Below are 17,929 nucleotides of genomic sequence, written 5' to 3'. Positions count from 1 at the left end.
TAATGTTTAGAAACTAGTCACCAGATGCCTGATACATTAGTATTTTGTTCATCATGAACAAATAAGCTGCGGAAAACTGGGGAATACATGTGAAGGAGTATAGTACTATGGTGCAGAAAGGTCATGTTCTGCCAATGCGAGCAGCATATGGGAGGAAAAAAATAACAGTATAGAACATGGTTAACCTTGGTCACAAATTATGTGCCTAGAGCTGAAATCCATCACTGTTATAGCTCTGCAAGTGGAGAGAGATATAGGGGAAACTGTATGAATAAGAAAATCCAGTTGCAGCAGCTGCTGTTGTGCCATTCCTGTCTTCTCTGGCTCAGATGGAAACTAAGTGAGCTAAATCTAGGGACAGCCTTGACAGATCCCTGTGTGTGCCTATTCCCCTCTGCCTCCTTTATACCCATCCAAGTGCTGCTGTAAGGCTCACTGCCTTGGAGTGGTGCAGCTACTGTATCTTTGTTCTTTTTAGCTCCTTTCTTTTCTACCGTCTCAGATGTAACTTATGTGCCTGCCTTTGTAAGGGCTCTGCTGACCTATCCATGTCCTGTCTGCGATCTCCTGGCTGTCTTTGGTCTGCAGTGCTGCTCTTCATTGCCTGTTTAAGACAACTTCTCACAAAGTATCTTCACACTTTAACCTCTGCTGCTCTTTGCATGAGGGAGACATCCTCTAAGCAGCCACATCCTTTCTGCTTGTTTCTCAGATCTCTGCTTAAAAATCTCATCCCTTGCTGTGCCTTCGAACCTTCACAGCAGTCGTGTAACCTGTCACCTAATACCCAAAGGTAAACTCATGGGACTGTTTCTCAGGACTGACCAGACGCTCTGCTTTGTGTCTATGTTCTTACTGCCTGTGGGAACAGAAGCCCTAAGCTGGGTGACTTCCACAGCAAGCAGTTGTGTTAAAAAAAAGTCAGCTTTCCTGAATATTTTCACTCTGTCAGCAGAAGTGTCCTGAAACTCCTGCTTTTCATCAGGCACCCTGGGGAAACCTTGCTATGAAATACTCTTTCTCCCTTGATGCAAAACACTTTGAATCAAAAAGAGAAAGTGTTTCCAGTTAAGTTTTTTGACCATGGCTACCACAGTGGGGTGCTGGCTTGTCGGACCGATAAATGTAACATGCGGTCATACAGTCTGTCTAAACCGCCCTTGCTTTGGAGTTTGGAGTTCATCCAGAGCAGGACAAAAGTCCTGTCCTGGGATGCTGTTGAACTGTACTGTATGTGAAAGGTGGTGAAGCAGAGACCTGGTGGGTTTGGTCAGTTGTAATGGTCTGTACAGACCCAAAAGGCATGTGTGGCCATAATGGGGAAAAAACCCACCCGACCCCTCTAAAAAAAATGACCCAAAAAACCCAACAGCTTCCTTTGCAGACTAGATGGTCTTGTTCTCCTTGACACGGCATCTCTATTCCCAAAGTGAAGCTGTAGCCTTTGCCCACTGGATGCACACCGCCAATGCATGTACAATATAGTGACACGCAGGTGGAGCTAACACAGGTCTAAGCCTTGCTAAATGCAAACCCGCACATCTCTGCAGCCGGATCGCCACTGTGTACAAGATCCTGAGCATGCTGGCTCTTGTTTCCAGGATAATCACCCTAAAATGTTCTTTGTTCTTTGTATGGATTGTCTGGCTCATAGTTCACAAACGAATTTCACCATGTCTAGTGTACACAGGCTACTCATGGGGGGTTTACAAAAGCGACCCAGCCTTGGATTGCCTTGAGGCCCTGTCTCTCTGCAGAGATGACTCACAGGGAGCTGTGTAGACAGCTTAGCCCTGGGTTGTCTGATAAACCCTAAACTAAACAGGGTGGTGGCTGCACCATTCAAAGAACCAAAACCTGAACTGAGCCTTGAAATTCCTTAACAAATAGTGTGCCCTGAGTCTCAATCCAACCACTTTTCAGTTGCCTGAGGAAGCAAGGTAAAAAAAAAAAAAAAAAAAGCTGGAGGGTTTCAGGTTCAAATGACAACCTTGTGTGTTTGAACAATCACAGACCAGCAAAGGAAAGAAAAGGGGAAACTCCACTCAGATATACATAATCCATATAGGCATATATCATAATCCACTCAGACATAGTCATACACACCATTCCACAAGTCAGGGGATAAAACCCCTAAGATTCAGGTTGGAAATGGGGGAGTCACTTCAACTATACAGTTGGCTTGTGAGGGAGACCCTTCCCTCCCTTGATCGGGACACCAGTCGAGGTAGCTTCCCTGGGATTGAGAGCCCTTACCTGGAGGGGTAAGTGAATATTGTTTATGCTTTAAGTTTGTAAACATGTGTGTGCTTGTGGTTGTCTGTGAGTCGCTTGTGGTTGTAATAGTGTACTACTCTTGCTTTAAACATTGCAGTAGTGCATTCCTCCATTGTATCAGTAAAACCTGCAATAGTGGCGTGTTAAGTCTGTAAGTAAAGTTCAAATAAATCATTTGCTTGAACCTTGCAGTTAAGTCTTTTTCCGCCACGTTATCTTTTACCTGCTAGAGTAAATGTTATGGTAGATAACACAGCAAGGAGAGGGGCAGCAGCTGATCCTGTGACATGTCAGCCTGCTTTTGATATGCTTGGTTGTGCTTCCACAGGTATAAATGCAGGGGAAAAAATATCAAAAGGACTTGAAATATTCCACGTTTGTTGAGCTCAGATACCTCATCTGAGTCTCTGAAACTGGTAAATAGGTGCTGAAGTCAAAGCAGTCAGAGTCTGTTAGTATTTTCCTCCTGTGAAGGGCTCCGGTAGGTGCCCTCGTATTGCTGGCAGAACATGGTTCAAGGTGTCTAACTCAAGGCAATGCAGATTTTGAAAACCTTGGCATCAAATTTTGCTGGGGAGGAAACTTTGACAAACGAAGCAGCAGGGGAGGGGGGAAAAGAGAGGAGGAAGACTGGGAAATGAGCTCTGACTCTGCAAAGCGGAGCGTGGCCTGGATGTGGCTATCATGGGACTCCTCCAGTTCCGCTCCTGCCAATCACCTCTGCCTGACCTGCCGAGCTGAGCCGTCCGGCTCCATCCCTTTCCCCAAAGCTCCCAAACCAGTGATCCTCCTCTCTCTGTCCCTCCTCCCTCAAAGCAGTTGAAACCTTAGTTCCTTGTGCACTTCCCTGTCAGCTGTTGTTGTTCTGAGTTGAGCACTGGGTAAGTTGGTTTAAAAATGCATCCAGTTCTGGCTGCGGGCATCTGGCAGGCTGGGGCCAGGGATGGAACAAGGGAACAGCTCTGAGGTTTGTGCTGCTTCTTCCTGCCCTAGCTGTGGTGCCTGCCGCTGTAGGTCTCTGGAGGGAACGGAGGAGTGGCATCCTCAGCGCTCTGCAGTTGGTATGTGGGGCTGGGGCACAGATGGGTCCTGTTTCCCCATGGTCATGGGAGTAGAACATGCTCATTATGGCTTTGCAGGCAGCAGAGGACTGGATGTGGACAATAGTTTTCAAACTGCCTGGTGATTTTGGGGTGCTGCACTGTAAAGACTATTCCTTTTTCAGAGGTGAAGTCCCATTATCTTCTGAAAATCAGGCCCATTTCAGCTTTCACAATGCATAGACACCAAATCAGATGTGCTTTTTTTAACAAAGCCCGGCTTGGGAAATGTCCCTTGAGACATTTGTGAAATATTCTTGCTTGCAAAGCTACCTACTGATGTGCTTCTAATTAGTGTAATCACATTATTTCAATGATGCCTCCAGTATAAAGGATTTTTTTTTTCTTTTTTGCTAATACAAGGTGTTTGTATTTGGATTTTCTTTGGAACTGGATGTTGTGATTAGAGTTTCTGCAGTCTTCTAGGGAGCATGTGTTCCCTCTTTAACAAAGGGTCTATGAGTAAGGCAGAGGCAGTTTGTCTCTCTCCCCTGCCATGAAGTGCACCGGAGAGCAGTGCTGAGGGTCAGGTTGGTTTTAATTCAAGCCTTTACAGGGTTCGCTTGGCTGTCACTGTAGTTGTAGTGTTCTTCTGGCAATTTTAAGTTTTACACTGACCTTTAAACTGTAAACATCTTTTGGGGACCAACTAACTAGTATGGGGATTTTTTGGTGCAGTTTGTTGTTTTTTCTTGGGTTTTTTGTTTGTTTGTTTTTTAATTTGAATCGTTAGAGCAGGAGGATGAAGAGGACAGGCTTGTGATGAAGTTACTGGGCAGCAGCTGAGGTCTCAGTTCAGTTCGGGGTTTGACCTGTCTTCATCCTTGAAAAGGATGTCTGGACTCTGATCTGCAACTGTACTTGGTACCTCAGCTGATGAGAATAAAGTGCATGGATATCTTCGGGGGTGCATGAAAACAGTTATACCTCCTTTCTCTTCCATCTTAAGTATTTCTCTGGTATCTCTTTGCACGCAGCCTCTTTGGGCCAGGAACCAGCTCTTCTTGGTTTACCTGCAGTGCCAGATACAGTCAGGGCTGGCTCCCATTACACAAGCAGTAGTGAAGCAGAGCTTCATGGCTCTTTTCTGTTGACAAAGATTTGGCTTTGACATACATTGCCCTAAAGCATGGCGACCGGTGTGATTTCTAGGAAAATCAGAAAAGAGACAGTATGTTCAAGTCTTAATGTTACTGCTTGTACTGTAGGCGTGCAAGCCAAGGGTCACTGCACTCAGTCGGGCTCACGGTGCTGGGTTGTGCTGCCTGTGTTACCCTCTGAGGTTTCTTCAAAACAGGCACCTTGGGCACAAAGCCCTCATGATGTCCTCTCTCATGTTGTGGGTTTGAGAGACCCAGGATAGCTTGGCTGTCATTCTGACTGATGTGTAAGTTGTAGTGAGGCACTTCGGCTTTCCCTCCCACTCCCAAAGTTTCCTGAAAAACAGAATCTAAAGATGAGTTACGTTTTGTCTGGGTGCATACTGCCTGATGTGGTACATTGGCTGGCAGAAAAAAGCATATTTGGGCTCAGGTTCTAAACCCAGCAGGGTGAATACTAGAACTGCCGTTGATTTCAGTAGGGCAGAGTTTTATTAATTTTTTTTTGCTTAGGAACAAAACCTAAATGAATAAAATTATCCTGGACCAGAGTCTTGTTCTCTATTCTCTGGTAGCTGGTGTTTGTGATACCTGTTCAAAAAGCATGTGAAGCCTCACACTTTCCTAACCTGGCACCATTTCGTACACTCCTGATGCACGCTTTGCACAGAGAGACGTGAAACAAATGAGTCCAGAAGCTGAAAGGCTTTTGAGCCAGGTCCCTGGAGTGCAGAAGGTCAGGATGGCCAGAGGAGACATGGCTTTTAGAGGGCTTGCAATCACCAGTGCTTCTTACTCTGGAAAACTGGAAGGAAAACCAGTACAAACTTTGGCTCCCCAAATGCTGGCAAAATCAGCAAGAAAAACTGTTCATGTTGACTTTTGTGAAGATCATTTAGAGCAGGGGTAAATAGTGGGCCAGTACACACATTAGTTGATTGATGAATGTGGTTAACATCATTCAGTAGCTATATTTTCAAAGATCAGGTCTGTGATGCTTTATAACTTCATTGGTACCTTGATCTCCATAAACCTACTGACTTTCAATTCCTTCCCAAGGGACTGAGCTGTGATGATGCTGGACTGTTTTTCTGACTTTCTCTGCTGGTGGATCTCAGAACAGTTCTTAGGAATTAGTTGTCTGATTTTTTTTTTCCTACACCCATACGAGGCAGATAAATACCATATGCACATTTCCCAGCTGAATTGTCCCAATTCACACGTATGGACTGGAGGTCTCACATAGGCTGCTTACAACAGATACTTGATTTAGGTAATGTGACTATCGGAGTGTCTGTGCTTAAGACAACAATGAGTAGTTTGAACCATTTACTACCCAGAGATCTGGTGTCCTATGTGGAGAGAGGAGCGGTCAGTGCCTTGAACCGCTGAGCTCAGCTCAATCCTTGCTGCGCAGGCGAGCTCTCTGATGCTGACTGCCATCGGATGGAGTCTTTCCGTAATCAGGTATCCATGTCAGTGCAGCAGCACCGTGAGGTCCCTTCAAACCTTAATGATGAAAGGCAGAGTGAAGCACCACCCTCTGGTAATAAGCAGAGCACAACACTTTGATGTTTTCCTTGAAGAAGTCAAATGGGAAGTTGCATTGCCTCGTAGGATTGATTTGCTAAACACACATATATTATCATGGGGTCGGGGAGGGGGGATGTCAGAGACTATTAGTATAGTCTAACGGCTTTGTGAGAATTGTGCTGGCAAGGAAATACGGTGTCTCTGGGAGCTGGCTGTTCATGAAAAGGGGAGTCTATGCTTTTAATCAGACACACAAAAATGAGTGAGGACAGGATTCCTTTCCAGACCTGATCCCGAAGGGGTCATCTAGAGAAACCTGTCTCCCTCCATGGCCAACGAAGAAAGGGTGCCTCAGCGGGATGGTGTGAGCTGCCCTGTGCTGGGCAGGGCTGGTGGAGGGGGTGACACAGCTTTACTGCGCTTTCCACAGGCAGCCTCAGTGGGACTGTCTGGAGATCTTTGGATGGGCATAGCCAGATGGCAAAGAGAATTACTGGGAAACCTCGCAACCCTTCTTCCTTCAAATACTAATGATTCTCCTTATTTCTAACCAGAGCAGACTAAGCACCGCCTGCAGGGCTGTCTTATGTGCAGGAAAATCCATCTTCGAGTTGTGTAAATCTTGCTCAGTATGTGTCCCTCCCTCGTCAATTAATTAACAGGGAAATACCTTTTAAGATGAGCTGAGCTACATTTGTCAAACTTCAATAGCGTATTTGCTTATGTAAGGGCAGCAGTTTCCCTCCTGGATTTTGCCCTCAAAACCTGCCGTGTGACCATTGCACACATCTGTTTCAGTGCTACTGGCAGCGCAGCTGAAAATCTCTCCCTTGCTGCTGTCAGGGGAACAGCTATAGCCTGCCCGTGGCCATGCGTGAGAGAATTACCGTAGCTCTAATCTGATACACACTCAGTAGCTCAGAGCACGGAAAGATGTTGGAGCAGACAGTAAAGCTTGAAAAGCTTGCAGACTCTTCCAGACTGAGGTGGTCAACTTGAATTAGTTGTGGTGGCCACTGGGAACAGGACAAGAAGTAAAAGGCTTAAACTGCAGTCCTGCAGATTTACGTTATCTCTTCAGGGCAGTGAATCTCTCAAGCAGATTGTGGAATTGTTACTGGAGGGTTTAAGTAGCAGGTCAGGCACACATCATCCTCCTGCAAGACTGAGTGGATCCTTCACTGTGCTAGAGAAATGGATCGAGTGACCTCTGGAGGTGTCTTGTTAGCCCTGTTTCGTGTGATTCAAAGCTGTAGCTCCATACCCTCTCAGCATTGGTGGCCACCACCAGATATGTCTTGGAGAGCTGGCAGAAAGCAGAGGCAAGGTAAAATGTGTTTCATGTCACTTTTGTGGTGATTCGTAAGAGCTGAGATTGGGTCTTGAAGCATTAAGCATGATGTCTGTCAAACCAATATTATCACTATTGAAAAATTTCATATTAGGGAGGTTATGCTCATTTACTTTGGAGCTTTGGCCAAACATCTAAGCTCAGTGGTCCAAATTTAACTGCCACATAGATTTGCTCAAACCATCACACTAATATTTCCCAAAGGCTGGCTCAGCCTTCAGCAAAGCTGGTCTAGGTGAGTTGTAGTATTGGTGTTCTACCCTTTAGGTGCAAATCCAGTGTTGCTTGCATGTTCCAGATCGCACGGTCTGTGTCTGTGTACAGCCTCAGAGCCAGGCAATTTCCACGCAGTATTTTTAGTGGGTGAGTGACCAGTGAAAAGTCCTAAATCTGGAAGTAACTAAACTTATACTTCAATGTTGGCTAAATACTGAAGGGAATTTTAACACGGTGTATGAATAATTAACACTAGCTATCAGTTTACAGCAGTTCTCTTGCTAAGACTAAGCACTATGCAGAGAAAGTAAAATAAAAATCACCCTTTAAAATTTCCTAAAGGGAAAAGGAAAGGTAAATAATTACCTAACCCCCTGAGATTCTGGTAAAGTCAGAATCTGCCATTGAAATGACTGAGAAAAAAAACAGCCTCCATCTAAATCAATTAAAGATTTTTAATTGCAGCAAAATTGGGGAATTCAGTTAAGATTCCCAGAGCAAATTCTAGCTGTGTCTCCCCAGTTACACTCATCTCCTTTCACGATTATACATTTTAAAGGCAGTGACCCCAAATGCTGCATGTGTACCCAGAAAGTTCCAAGGAAAGTGCAGTTTGAAGGTAAAATTTAGTATAAAAGCTAGGAGTCATATCTACCTTTCGTGGAGAAGCAACCGTGTTTTCCCATTCTGTAGTATTTTTCTGAGCGTGCATCGCTTTCTTCTGTTGTGCTACTGCATAGGGATGAAATACTTATACTTGAAGGGAGAGAGTCGGAGTTGGTGCTGCAGCTTTGCATCTCCGTCTCTTGACGTTGTACAATTCAAGGTCTTGATTTTGCTTTCACCGAAAGCCTTATCTGTCTTTTGTGATAGATTTCCTTTTAAAGCAAAACAAAGAACACAGTTTTGGATTAAATATGTCATCAGAAGATTGTACTGCTGTGCGTGCTGATTATCATAAAGAAAATACTGAACAGATTATACTTAGACTCTCTGAAGAAATTCACCTCCAGGCTGAATGCCAATGTGAGAAAAATTGGCTTGAAAGAGAGCAGTTTTGGAAGGTGATAAACCCCTGGAAATAGGATGAAATTTCCAAATGCTCCAGAACCGTAACAAACAGCTTATGGTAATAAAGAGTTGGCAAGAATAATCCCTGTTTGAGAAGAGCTTCTAGAGGACGGAACAAAATAAAGTCACTTAATATCAGTTGCAAGTCTAGCCTCATTAGTGAAGTCATTTTTTTCAGCTAGAGACTGGCTCATCTCTGCACGGGGGGAAGAGTGAAGGAGAGACTTGCCTGTGTGAAGGCAGGAGATGCACCCAAGGATTATGTTTCCCACGGACTCAAATCTCCTTTCAGGAGTTCCCCATCTTGGCACTGGTGCTTAGATGGGCTAGGTGCCTGTGCCCTGTGTGTACGTCCAGTGACTCCCCTATAGCTGCTAGGGTGCTGAGCCCTGGGTAGGGTCTGCCTTGGAGGAAGGAGGTCTGAGCAGGGTTTGGTTTGGTTTGGTAGCTTCTCTCCCCAGTTGGCCTGAGGTGTCTGGGACCAACTGGTAGGTTGCCATTCAGGACTTGTGGCTGGATGAGCAGCTAGCCTGGGCCAGCCAGCGCCTGGGTTATGCTGTGAAGTGTCTCGTGGGTTGGAGAGGGGGTTGAGGAATAGATGGCAAGGGACAAGCAATAAAGCAGATGTGGAAAGGAGACCACAGCCAGGCTGTGGGCAATGAGGGCGTCAGCTCCCAAGGGAGGTCGGTGAATGAAGTTGCCTACACCCGTGCTCCTACCGCACACCCTGCCCTGTCATCCCAGGCGTGCTCTCTGTTAGCAGCGTTGTGGGGACCCACCAGAGGGTCTCTCCCCCAGAGTGTTGGTCCACATGAGGACGGGGTGTCCCTGCTGCAGACCTGGCATCCCAGCTTGATCTGGTGGTACAGCAAGGAAGCTGTTTGTACTTCCACTCGTTGCTGTCTCCATGACATGCTGCAGAGCAGCTCCTGCAGCGAGGACAACCATTTGCAGAGGGCTGGTGGGAGCGGCAATGTGGCCGTTCCTCTCCGGCACCTCCATGTCCTCCTTCGCTGACTTTGAGGGCATGGTGTCCTAGCAGCGACCGGCTCCTGATGCAGCAGAGATCAAAGGCAGAAACCCACTGTTGGCTTGCCAGCTACTGATTCTTTCAAACATATTTGCCATAGTGATCCCTACTTGTTCTGCGATGGGGTCACCTTGAAAAGTAGTTCCTCCTGCAGGGTTCATTACCTGCACGGCCACGTGATTCAATTAGGTTCATTTGGTGACTAATATCTGGTAACATCCATCAGAGTCAAGCTGCTTAGCGGAGAACAGCACAGTGTATAAATCTCTTTTCCTTCTGTCGCTGCCTTTCAACAACAAGCTAATTCCATTTAATACATAATGGTAACACTTAATTGGTGATATAAACTGAAAGGAAATGGGCAAAAATGGATACAAATGTATCTTGGCTCTGTTTCAGTTGGTCCTTTACTTCCTCTGGATCTGAAGAGGAATATTAGAAAGGGACAGTGTGTGAAAAGCCTCATCGGGAGAGCGCCAGTGAAAATATACTGTCTTAATGTAGCTGTGGTCAGGCAATCCGACAGCTCTCTACTGCAAAAAGCAGGATGCTTAGCACGTTTCCCTTCAAGTAAAGGTGTTTTGGGGGCATCTTTCTGTATTTGATTTCTTCCTCTCTGAATTTGTTCCTAACTCTTAAATTATTTTCTTTTAAATTGTTCTTTTCTTTGGAATAATGAATAATTTAGTCTCATAAAATGTAAGAAACTCTATTCTCCCAGATTGGCTTCAAATGTATTTTGAAACCTCAAACCCAACTGCTTCATCAGGTGCAGAATTACAGCAGTATGTCACTGCAGACTTTTTGTCTTCCTGCAAATATATCCAGATACAGTGTCTGCCCCAGAGCATGTTGTGGGAAGCTGACTTCATCCACTCGCCCGGCTCCATTTGGCACTGCCTTGAGATATTGATTTATGACCTTGCAGCCTGGAAAGCATCGTGTGCAAGCAGGAGGCATGAAAAATAGAAGACTGCAGCTTGAGCTGGAGGCGTTGCAGTTTTCCAGTGAATTTACGGTGCAAGTGGGGTGAGTTTGTGCTTGGAGGTTAGGTGTCCAGATGCAAAGGGTGGCTTGAGAGTTCATAGGTGCAAGTACCAGCAATGCTTTAGTGACACAAGAGGGAGCTATGGACTCTCCTGAGATACAGCAAGGTTCACCCAGGCATAAAAGACACATGTGAATGGGCAGGAGAAGAAATCTTGGAGTACAGCAGCCTCTGGAAAGACAGACCAGGCATCTGTTGTGCTTGTACTTCTAGGGTTACTTTGCTCCTAATTAACCCTAAATGACCTGGAGAGGAAGTTGGAAGGGCAGACTTCTTCCCTGGGGAGTACAGATAAGAAATAAGAGATGGTTGTTCCCTGAATCTGGTGCCATTGTGGGCATGTGAGTTAGGAGTTAGGTGTGGGGAATTACAGTTGCTATCCAAATGTTAAGCTTCATTGCTTATTCATACCTGTTTATTTTAAATTACACCTGTTTGTAATTCCATGTGATAAATGGTCAATCCTTTAAAATTTGCTTTATGTGAGGTGGTTTTTCTGCCTTTGTCTTACAAAGCAAGGGATGACCCTGGGGGAAAATGCTGGTCTTGGACACAGGAGCATGCAGTTTGTCTCCCTACTCATCTGTGTGGGCTACGCTGTGGGCTGTGTGAGGTATGTTGCTTAGGCCTCGACCTGGAAATGAGACTTAAGGGGAATTTAAGATGGGAACCTAAGCAGGGATTTCCTCCAAACCCTTGCCTAGTTCTGTAAGCACCAGTTTCATCAGCAGAGCTTCCTAGAGGCTTCAGATCATCTGCTGGGCAAGTCCAGGGCTATCACCACCACTTGGTACTCTGCAGTCTCTCATGTAAGGCCAGTCAGCATCTTCAGAGCGGGCAGGGACATGCCTGCTCATCTCAGCAGCATGCTTTACACACAGCACAATGCTTTGCTTCAAAATCATGCCAGGGTGGAGAAGCAGTGTACATACGTGCATTGTGGCGTAGCAGTTAGATCACTTCCCAAGATGTAAGAGTCATTGTCTCAATGACTTCCTCCGAGCTGACCGCTCAAGATATGAGACTTTGGGCATTATGAAGATATCTATTTATCTGTATTTAATTCACCTTCCTTTTCAAGGCCTGATTTTCGAAAAGATAGAAGTTGCTTATTTCTGCTGGACTTTGTAGGCTTTTTGGTATCTGATTATGGATGGGCAAGGGAGGATTGCAGATATCCAATTTTCACGTTCCCTGGCTCAACCTCACCTTCTGGATAATGGCATTGCTCAAGTTATCAGGTGGTCTGTAGGTTTGAGCACTGTCAGCATCCCTTGACCATTGGTCTGTTCCCTGTCCTGTGTATTGGGCTGTGCCTCTTCTCAAATATCCAGTGTATTTTTTCATGAACAAAATTGCTGCTTTCCCTCCCCCTCTCTCCTTTAAAGCTTTTTAAACACCTCTTGCATTTTTGTCCTCGTTCCTGCCTTTCACCCCAGTTCCTGGGTGGATACTACGTGCTATACTTGATACAGTCTGAGCTATAAATAAGAAGCAGTTTGTTGGAAAGTAAAATTAGCAAGCCAGATTTTCAAACGCGCATCTAAATCTGTGCCTAGCCACCTCAGAGTGTACGTGTCCTCATTTTCTGAGGTGCTGAATCTTGTTGTTATCCTTGATTTCAATGGGAATTTGGTGCTCAGGACTCCTGGAAATCAGGTCACTTTTTATATTTGGGTCCTGAGCATGGATGAAGGAGCCTGATCTCCACCACTGTGTTATCAGTGGGGAGACTAAGTCATGGAAAGGTTGGAAGCTTGCCCCAGGTCAGTCCCTTACCTAGCAGCAGAGTGAAGTGGGGATTTTGGGGAAGGAGGCTCCTTCTGTATATGAGGGATAATATGAGATTCTCAATGAGTGACCATAAACTCGCTTACATCCCCACAGTGAAACCTTGCAAGTCCTCGAATTCACATCCGTCATTTCACTTTGGCTTTCGTGAAATATGGTGGTAGGCATTTGTCAAAGCTGGAACCATTACACTGATCTGAACATTGCCGAAAGGGGATCGTTTGCAGATCTGCTGCAGGAACGTTGCTGGTGAGTTATGGCTGGAGGTTAACCGCAGAACTTTGTCTCTTTGTAATTATCCTAATGTGGTGTCAGCTCTGTTCTCTTAGAGTCGCTGGAAGCATTGCTGTCCATGGGAGTACAACAGGGATTCAGTTAGGAGACTGAGTGAGAATTTTTTTAATAAGAAAATTAAATCTGGAATTTAGGCACGTGGAAGAATACAGCTGTGAGTATATCATGGCAGCTCTTGGGTTAGTCTTCAGATCGAATTAGATTACCCAGCTGTGTGTATAGCACTGAGTTACCACACTAATGAGCACAACTAGAAATGCCCACAGATAGATTTCCTGGTCTTTGATTTTTGACACACAAAGAACTGATGAAAATTGGAACAGGGACAACTTGGTTGTGCTCCTGAAAATGCACTCTGCTGGGGTGCTGCTCGCTGAATAATGCAGTTTGTGTTTTAAGAGTGTGTAACACACCGGCATTACCCCAGTGATTTAGCTGTTTGAGATCATAGTTCCCAGCCAGTGTTCCACTAAGGCAAAGGAAAATACTTCTGAGGTGCAGGTTATCATATGGATTGCTTCCTGTATGAAGGAGCTAGTACCCTGCCGTAAAACAACCAAAATACAGCTGTTACTGCTGGGGAAAATAGCAGCTATGTGTCTTTCTTTCCTGGGGTGGAGGCATTCACTAATGCCATCTAAACAGCTGCCGTTGCCCTGTGCCGTGCTCTGGTTCCTGGGGCTGCCTCTGTGGCCAGTGCAGCTGCCACATGTTAAAGCTAAGACAGATTGAGTGGATGCTGGGGACCCTGCCCGGTGCTTTTCAGCCTTTTTTTGAGCCATGCTATGCGCTCAGCACATGCCGCTGAGAACCAAAGGATGTATTGCTTAGCAGCTCTGCAGCCTGCCCTAGCCTTCACGCTTACAACACCTGCTGACCGAGGCAGGCGTTGGGAAATGGGCAGAGAAGCAATTAATCTTTTCTAGTTTATGAAGACCTATAAATACAGCAGGAAAACCATAAAGGAAGTGGACCCCATGGCTACTTTACCCATGCCACAGTAGCTTATGCAAGAGAGCATCGTCAAGGGAGATGATGCATTTGTTCTGCTTGAGTTTTCTTATGATGTCTCCTTGCTCCAGGACAAGTTGGGAAAACAGGGGCCCCACAAGTGGGAGAAATGGCCAAATCTCACTAGAGTGCAGACATCACTTTTGTCTTTTAATTTGCTTTGTGCTTTAGAAAAAACCCTAAGCATTGATTGCCTGCAAGCAGAGTAAGAGGGAGCTGCAGCAACAAAGGGAAGAAGTGACAGAAGAGGGGCTAGTTCGATAGATGCTTGTTGACACTGCAAAGAGAAATAGTTGTTTCACCTGCCACCAGGAAAATAATTTTGGGCTTTTGACTGTGTTTTTGGCAGCTGTGCATAGCACAGCTTTTGTAATTAAATTGAGCCTCTGGTTAGGAAGGCACAGGTTGAAGATGATAAAAGCTGCAGAGGATGTGGTTGCTGGATTTCTCATTTCTACAGATAGGTAACCCAGGGCTCTGCTCTACAAGACCAAAACATAGATAGAGTAGCAAGCAGAAAGATGTTTCCGTGCAGAGCATCCAAAAGAGGTTTTCTTTGTTAGCTCAAGAGCCTCCAACTTCTCCCTCCAAAGCCTCCTGTGTGCTCGTACGCCAAGATGAGTACTTGGCATCCTGCTCCACTGCTCGGAGCTTTGCTGGAGGAAGAGCAGCTGCTTCAGTCTACGTTTTCCATGCCTTCTCCCAACACAGCTTTTCTCTCTTTGGGAAGAGTGTTTAAATAGCTACTTTAAGCAAGCAGGGATTACAGGAAGAGGAGGTTAAAGCTGAATTTGACTTATGTGAGTTCCGAAAACTTTATCTTGGAGAGCTGGTCTCCTATGAGTGCTGTGAAGCCACAGCACCAGTGGCTTCAAGCTTGCTCACAGGCAGCTGTCCTCCTCCCTCCTTATTGCCTCCTTGCTTCTCCTCTTGGGCTGCTGCCCTCCATCCTGCCCTTTGCCTTTATCTTCGTAGCTGTCTTCTCAATCCTCCCTGTGCCCAGCGCCTTCCCAGAGCTGCCTCCGTGCTGCACTGCTTCCTCTGTTGCCAGCCCCCTCCTGCTGCATCTTTCTGGGGTCCTTCATGGTGGTACCTGGTCTGGTGGGGACCAGGAGCTCCTGAGCTCAGTAGCTTGTGCTCCTCTGAAAGGTATGAGGACTAAGTTTCGAGATCAATTTACAATCTTAGGCCATGATGCCAAAGGCGGGTGTAGCCTCATCCCTGGCCTGTGCATGCTTAGCCATTTGTTCCTGTCTTGCTTTTCAGCTCCTCACTTCAGCTCCTCACCATCACAAGGTTGTTTGGGGACCAGGTTAAAACTAACTTTCCTTTTGCCTATGTCGGAGCTTGGCTCAGCAGCGCTCCACAGCTCTGGGGGATACCTGAGCCAGGCAGGGAAATCTCAGCTGTCCAGGCTTACGCCAACAACACTTGGGTGTTGTCTACAGCATAAGCCAAGCCCCAGGGCTGACTGGCACTGCCAGCCCTGAATGGGCTGGCTTGAACCCTGTGCCTGTTCCTTGCTGTATGACAGGCAGAGCGGTTCTGTGAGCCAGTACGTCCCTCTGCCCTGGCTGCTTGTGGGAGAGATGCTGCGTTGTTCCAGCAATGGCAGGAGACGGCGGGCCTGGGCTGCTGGCTGGTGTCCTTGCGTGCCAGCTGGCCTCATAGTGCTGCAATGACAGAGCACAGAGCCTACATGCATATGTACATGCGTGTGTGTCTGTATATATACGGCTATACACATATCCTCTCTATATAGACACGCAATGGCACAGGCATGCTCACAGGCCAAAGAAAATGAAGCCAAAACCTCATTAGCTAGAGCGCTACTCCAGATCACTTTAAAGACCACTTGCTAATGTGCATAAAATCCCTGTCTCGGGTGGGCTGTCCTGTGCCTCTCTCCCTTTACACTTTTTTTTATTGCTTTTGGCATTCATGAGATTCATACTAAACACCCAGAATCCCACAAGGGAAGGAGCAGGGGCAGGGGAATATATCTAAAAGAGAAAGGAGAGAGAAAAGAACAAGTGGAATGAAACCCTCTGCAACCTCCTTTTGAAGTAATTGGTTAGGTTAATGCTGAGTTTTGTTTCCATTACAAACCCCAGGAGATAATAGCTGGAGAAGCTCTCCTGAAATAGGGTTCCTCAGAGCAGGGGTAGCCATCCTGGGTGGCGTATTGCAGAGCAAAACTGGTTCAAAATACCGGTTGTGGGACAATCCCTGAGGGAAAAGCTGCTGCTCAAATGAGAGCATACTGTGAGAGAAGTCAGGCTATCTCCACTTGTAATGGAGCTCGAGCAATACAGAGGTATGTGCGGTTCCCCAGGGTAAGTTCACTGGATACTTCACGTCATCACAGCAGTTTGTGTGGTCAGTAAATGCAGATCTGAATTGCTGGGTAAGCCGCAGCGGTGCAAGCCTGCAAGCTGGAGAGGTTTGGGTGAGCATGACATATGGAAATCTGTTTTTCCCTTTTTTTTTTTTTTTCCTTCTTCAAACTCTTGAAGTTTTGGTGGAGAGAGGAAAAAAGGTTCTTAGTCCAACTGAGCTCTCCCAGGAAACTGCATTTGTACAAAGCTCTTGCAGAGAGAGGCCTACAGGCATTTTATGTGCATGAAAAACTAATGCAAAGTTTTCTTGCTGTCAAGAAGCATCTGTAAGAAGCAGAAGAGCCTGTGCGCTCTGCCAGGGCCTCTGCACCATTATGCTGCATTCCCGTTATCCCTGGAGTGCTGTTCCCAAAGGACCCTTTCTGCCAGATCCCAACATCCAGCTGCAAAAAGGCCCCCATGGAGAAGCCAGCAGCGTTGGTACTGCTGGATCTCAGGGGTGACTCCTTCCCTAATACCCAGCACACCCAAGGGAAGCACGCCACACCTAGTAGTGGGGTTTTTTGTTCTTTCCTTGCCCTTATCTGGATCTGTTCGTCCCTAGCCTGAGGCTTGGGAAGCTTGCCACAAAGCACCCTACGGTGCACCCCAATTTTGTGGCCTTTTTAATCTCCTGCCGAATAGGGTGGTTTCTTTTCAAGGTCACATTTCCTCACTGATGTACTGCTGCCGGGTGTTGGACTCTTGCATTTTTAATCCCCCAAAGTTTTCGGTTTAGTCGCAGGTGTGCTGGGCCAGCCTTGGCTTATAGTGCCAGTTTGCGGAGATCCAAGCTGCTGTCTGTGCTGGAGGCCGAGCCCAGGAGAGCTGGTGGGATGTGCCAGGGAGGTGAGCCCACAGTGCCCATGAGTGCCAGCAAATACACCCACCAGCTGTGTGTTAAGGCCAGCGGGTGGCTGGTGCTTGCTGTATGTGGTCCACATGGCACCGGGAATCTTACGGTGTAAGTTTAAGAGCCAGGAGTAATCATGGTTCCTCTATTCCCTGGACAGCACTTACTGGGAGGAGACCTTTTGTGTGCTGGTGCAGCAGGCAGGATGGGGTGACTATTAAAAAATGCTGGAAATCAGCTGTTGTGCTCTGATTTGTTGCATGGCTGGGGCAAAATGTTGCACAAGAGTCATCGAGGGGAAAAAAAAGGTCTAAAAAAACACTCGTCTTTTCATTGACATGGATTCCAGGCACTGAAAGATTTTGGAAAAGTGGGGCAACCCCTCCTCAGGAATTGAAGAGGAATGTTGAGGTGTTAGAAATAAGCCTCTGAGTGGGTTACTGTGTCCCACAGGCTGTGGAAAACTGTGCTTCTACTTGCTGAGTCTCTCACAGACTGTGTGCTGGACCTGCTCTCACCAGACCCACCAGTTCCTACCCATTAATAAGCCATGCTGACACACACTTATTGTAAGCAGAGGGTTATCTTGGGCTTGAAGATGCCGCTAGCCAGCAAGGGACATAAGGGAATGCTTGGGTGCCAGATTAATTGTTTTGGAGACTGCGTGCTGATAGCACAGTGCGTTCCCTAATGAGGAGATGTGCTCTCCAATAACTTAATAGAATCCTGCTGCGGGCTCTGATTTACCTCTGACAAGTTAAACCAGTGCCAGATCAATACCATGCTCTGTTGCAGTAAATAGGCTTGATTTTAAGTATTGAGTAATAACTTATTTCAGAGTAAGGTCTGATTTTTAAAGGCTAGAGTGCACTGGTC

General features: G+C 46.3%; 1 protein-coding gene across 4 annotated transcripts in view; it reads left to right on the top strand.

Moving 5' to 3' along the window:
* Positions 1-17,929, top strand: part of SLC35F4 (solute carrier family 35 member F4) — a 128,105-nt gene that overhangs the window by 61,304 nt on the left and 48,872 nt on the right. Inside the window, exon 1 of one of the 4 annotated variants that reach the window (XM_030006671.2) lies at positions 10,689-10,707. The exons of the other annotated variants lie outside the window; for them this stretch is intronic. The gene's annotated coding sequence lies outside the window, so the exon portion shown is untranslated. Of the gene's footprint in view, positions 1-10,688; positions 10,708-17,929 lie in introns of those variants that run through there. 4 annotated transcript variants of the gene reach the window in all.

This window comes from Aquila chrysaetos, chromosome 2 (assembly GCF_900496995.4).
Source record: "Aquila chrysaetos chrysaetos chromosome 2, bAquChr1.4, whole genome shotgun sequence".
NCBI classification, from domain to species: Eukaryota; Metazoa; Chordata; class Aves; order Accipitriformes; family Accipitridae; genus Aquila; species Aquila chrysaetos.
The sequence above is the reverse complement of the archived record's forward strand: the minus strand, read 5'-3'. Positions and strand labels throughout refer to the sequence as shown.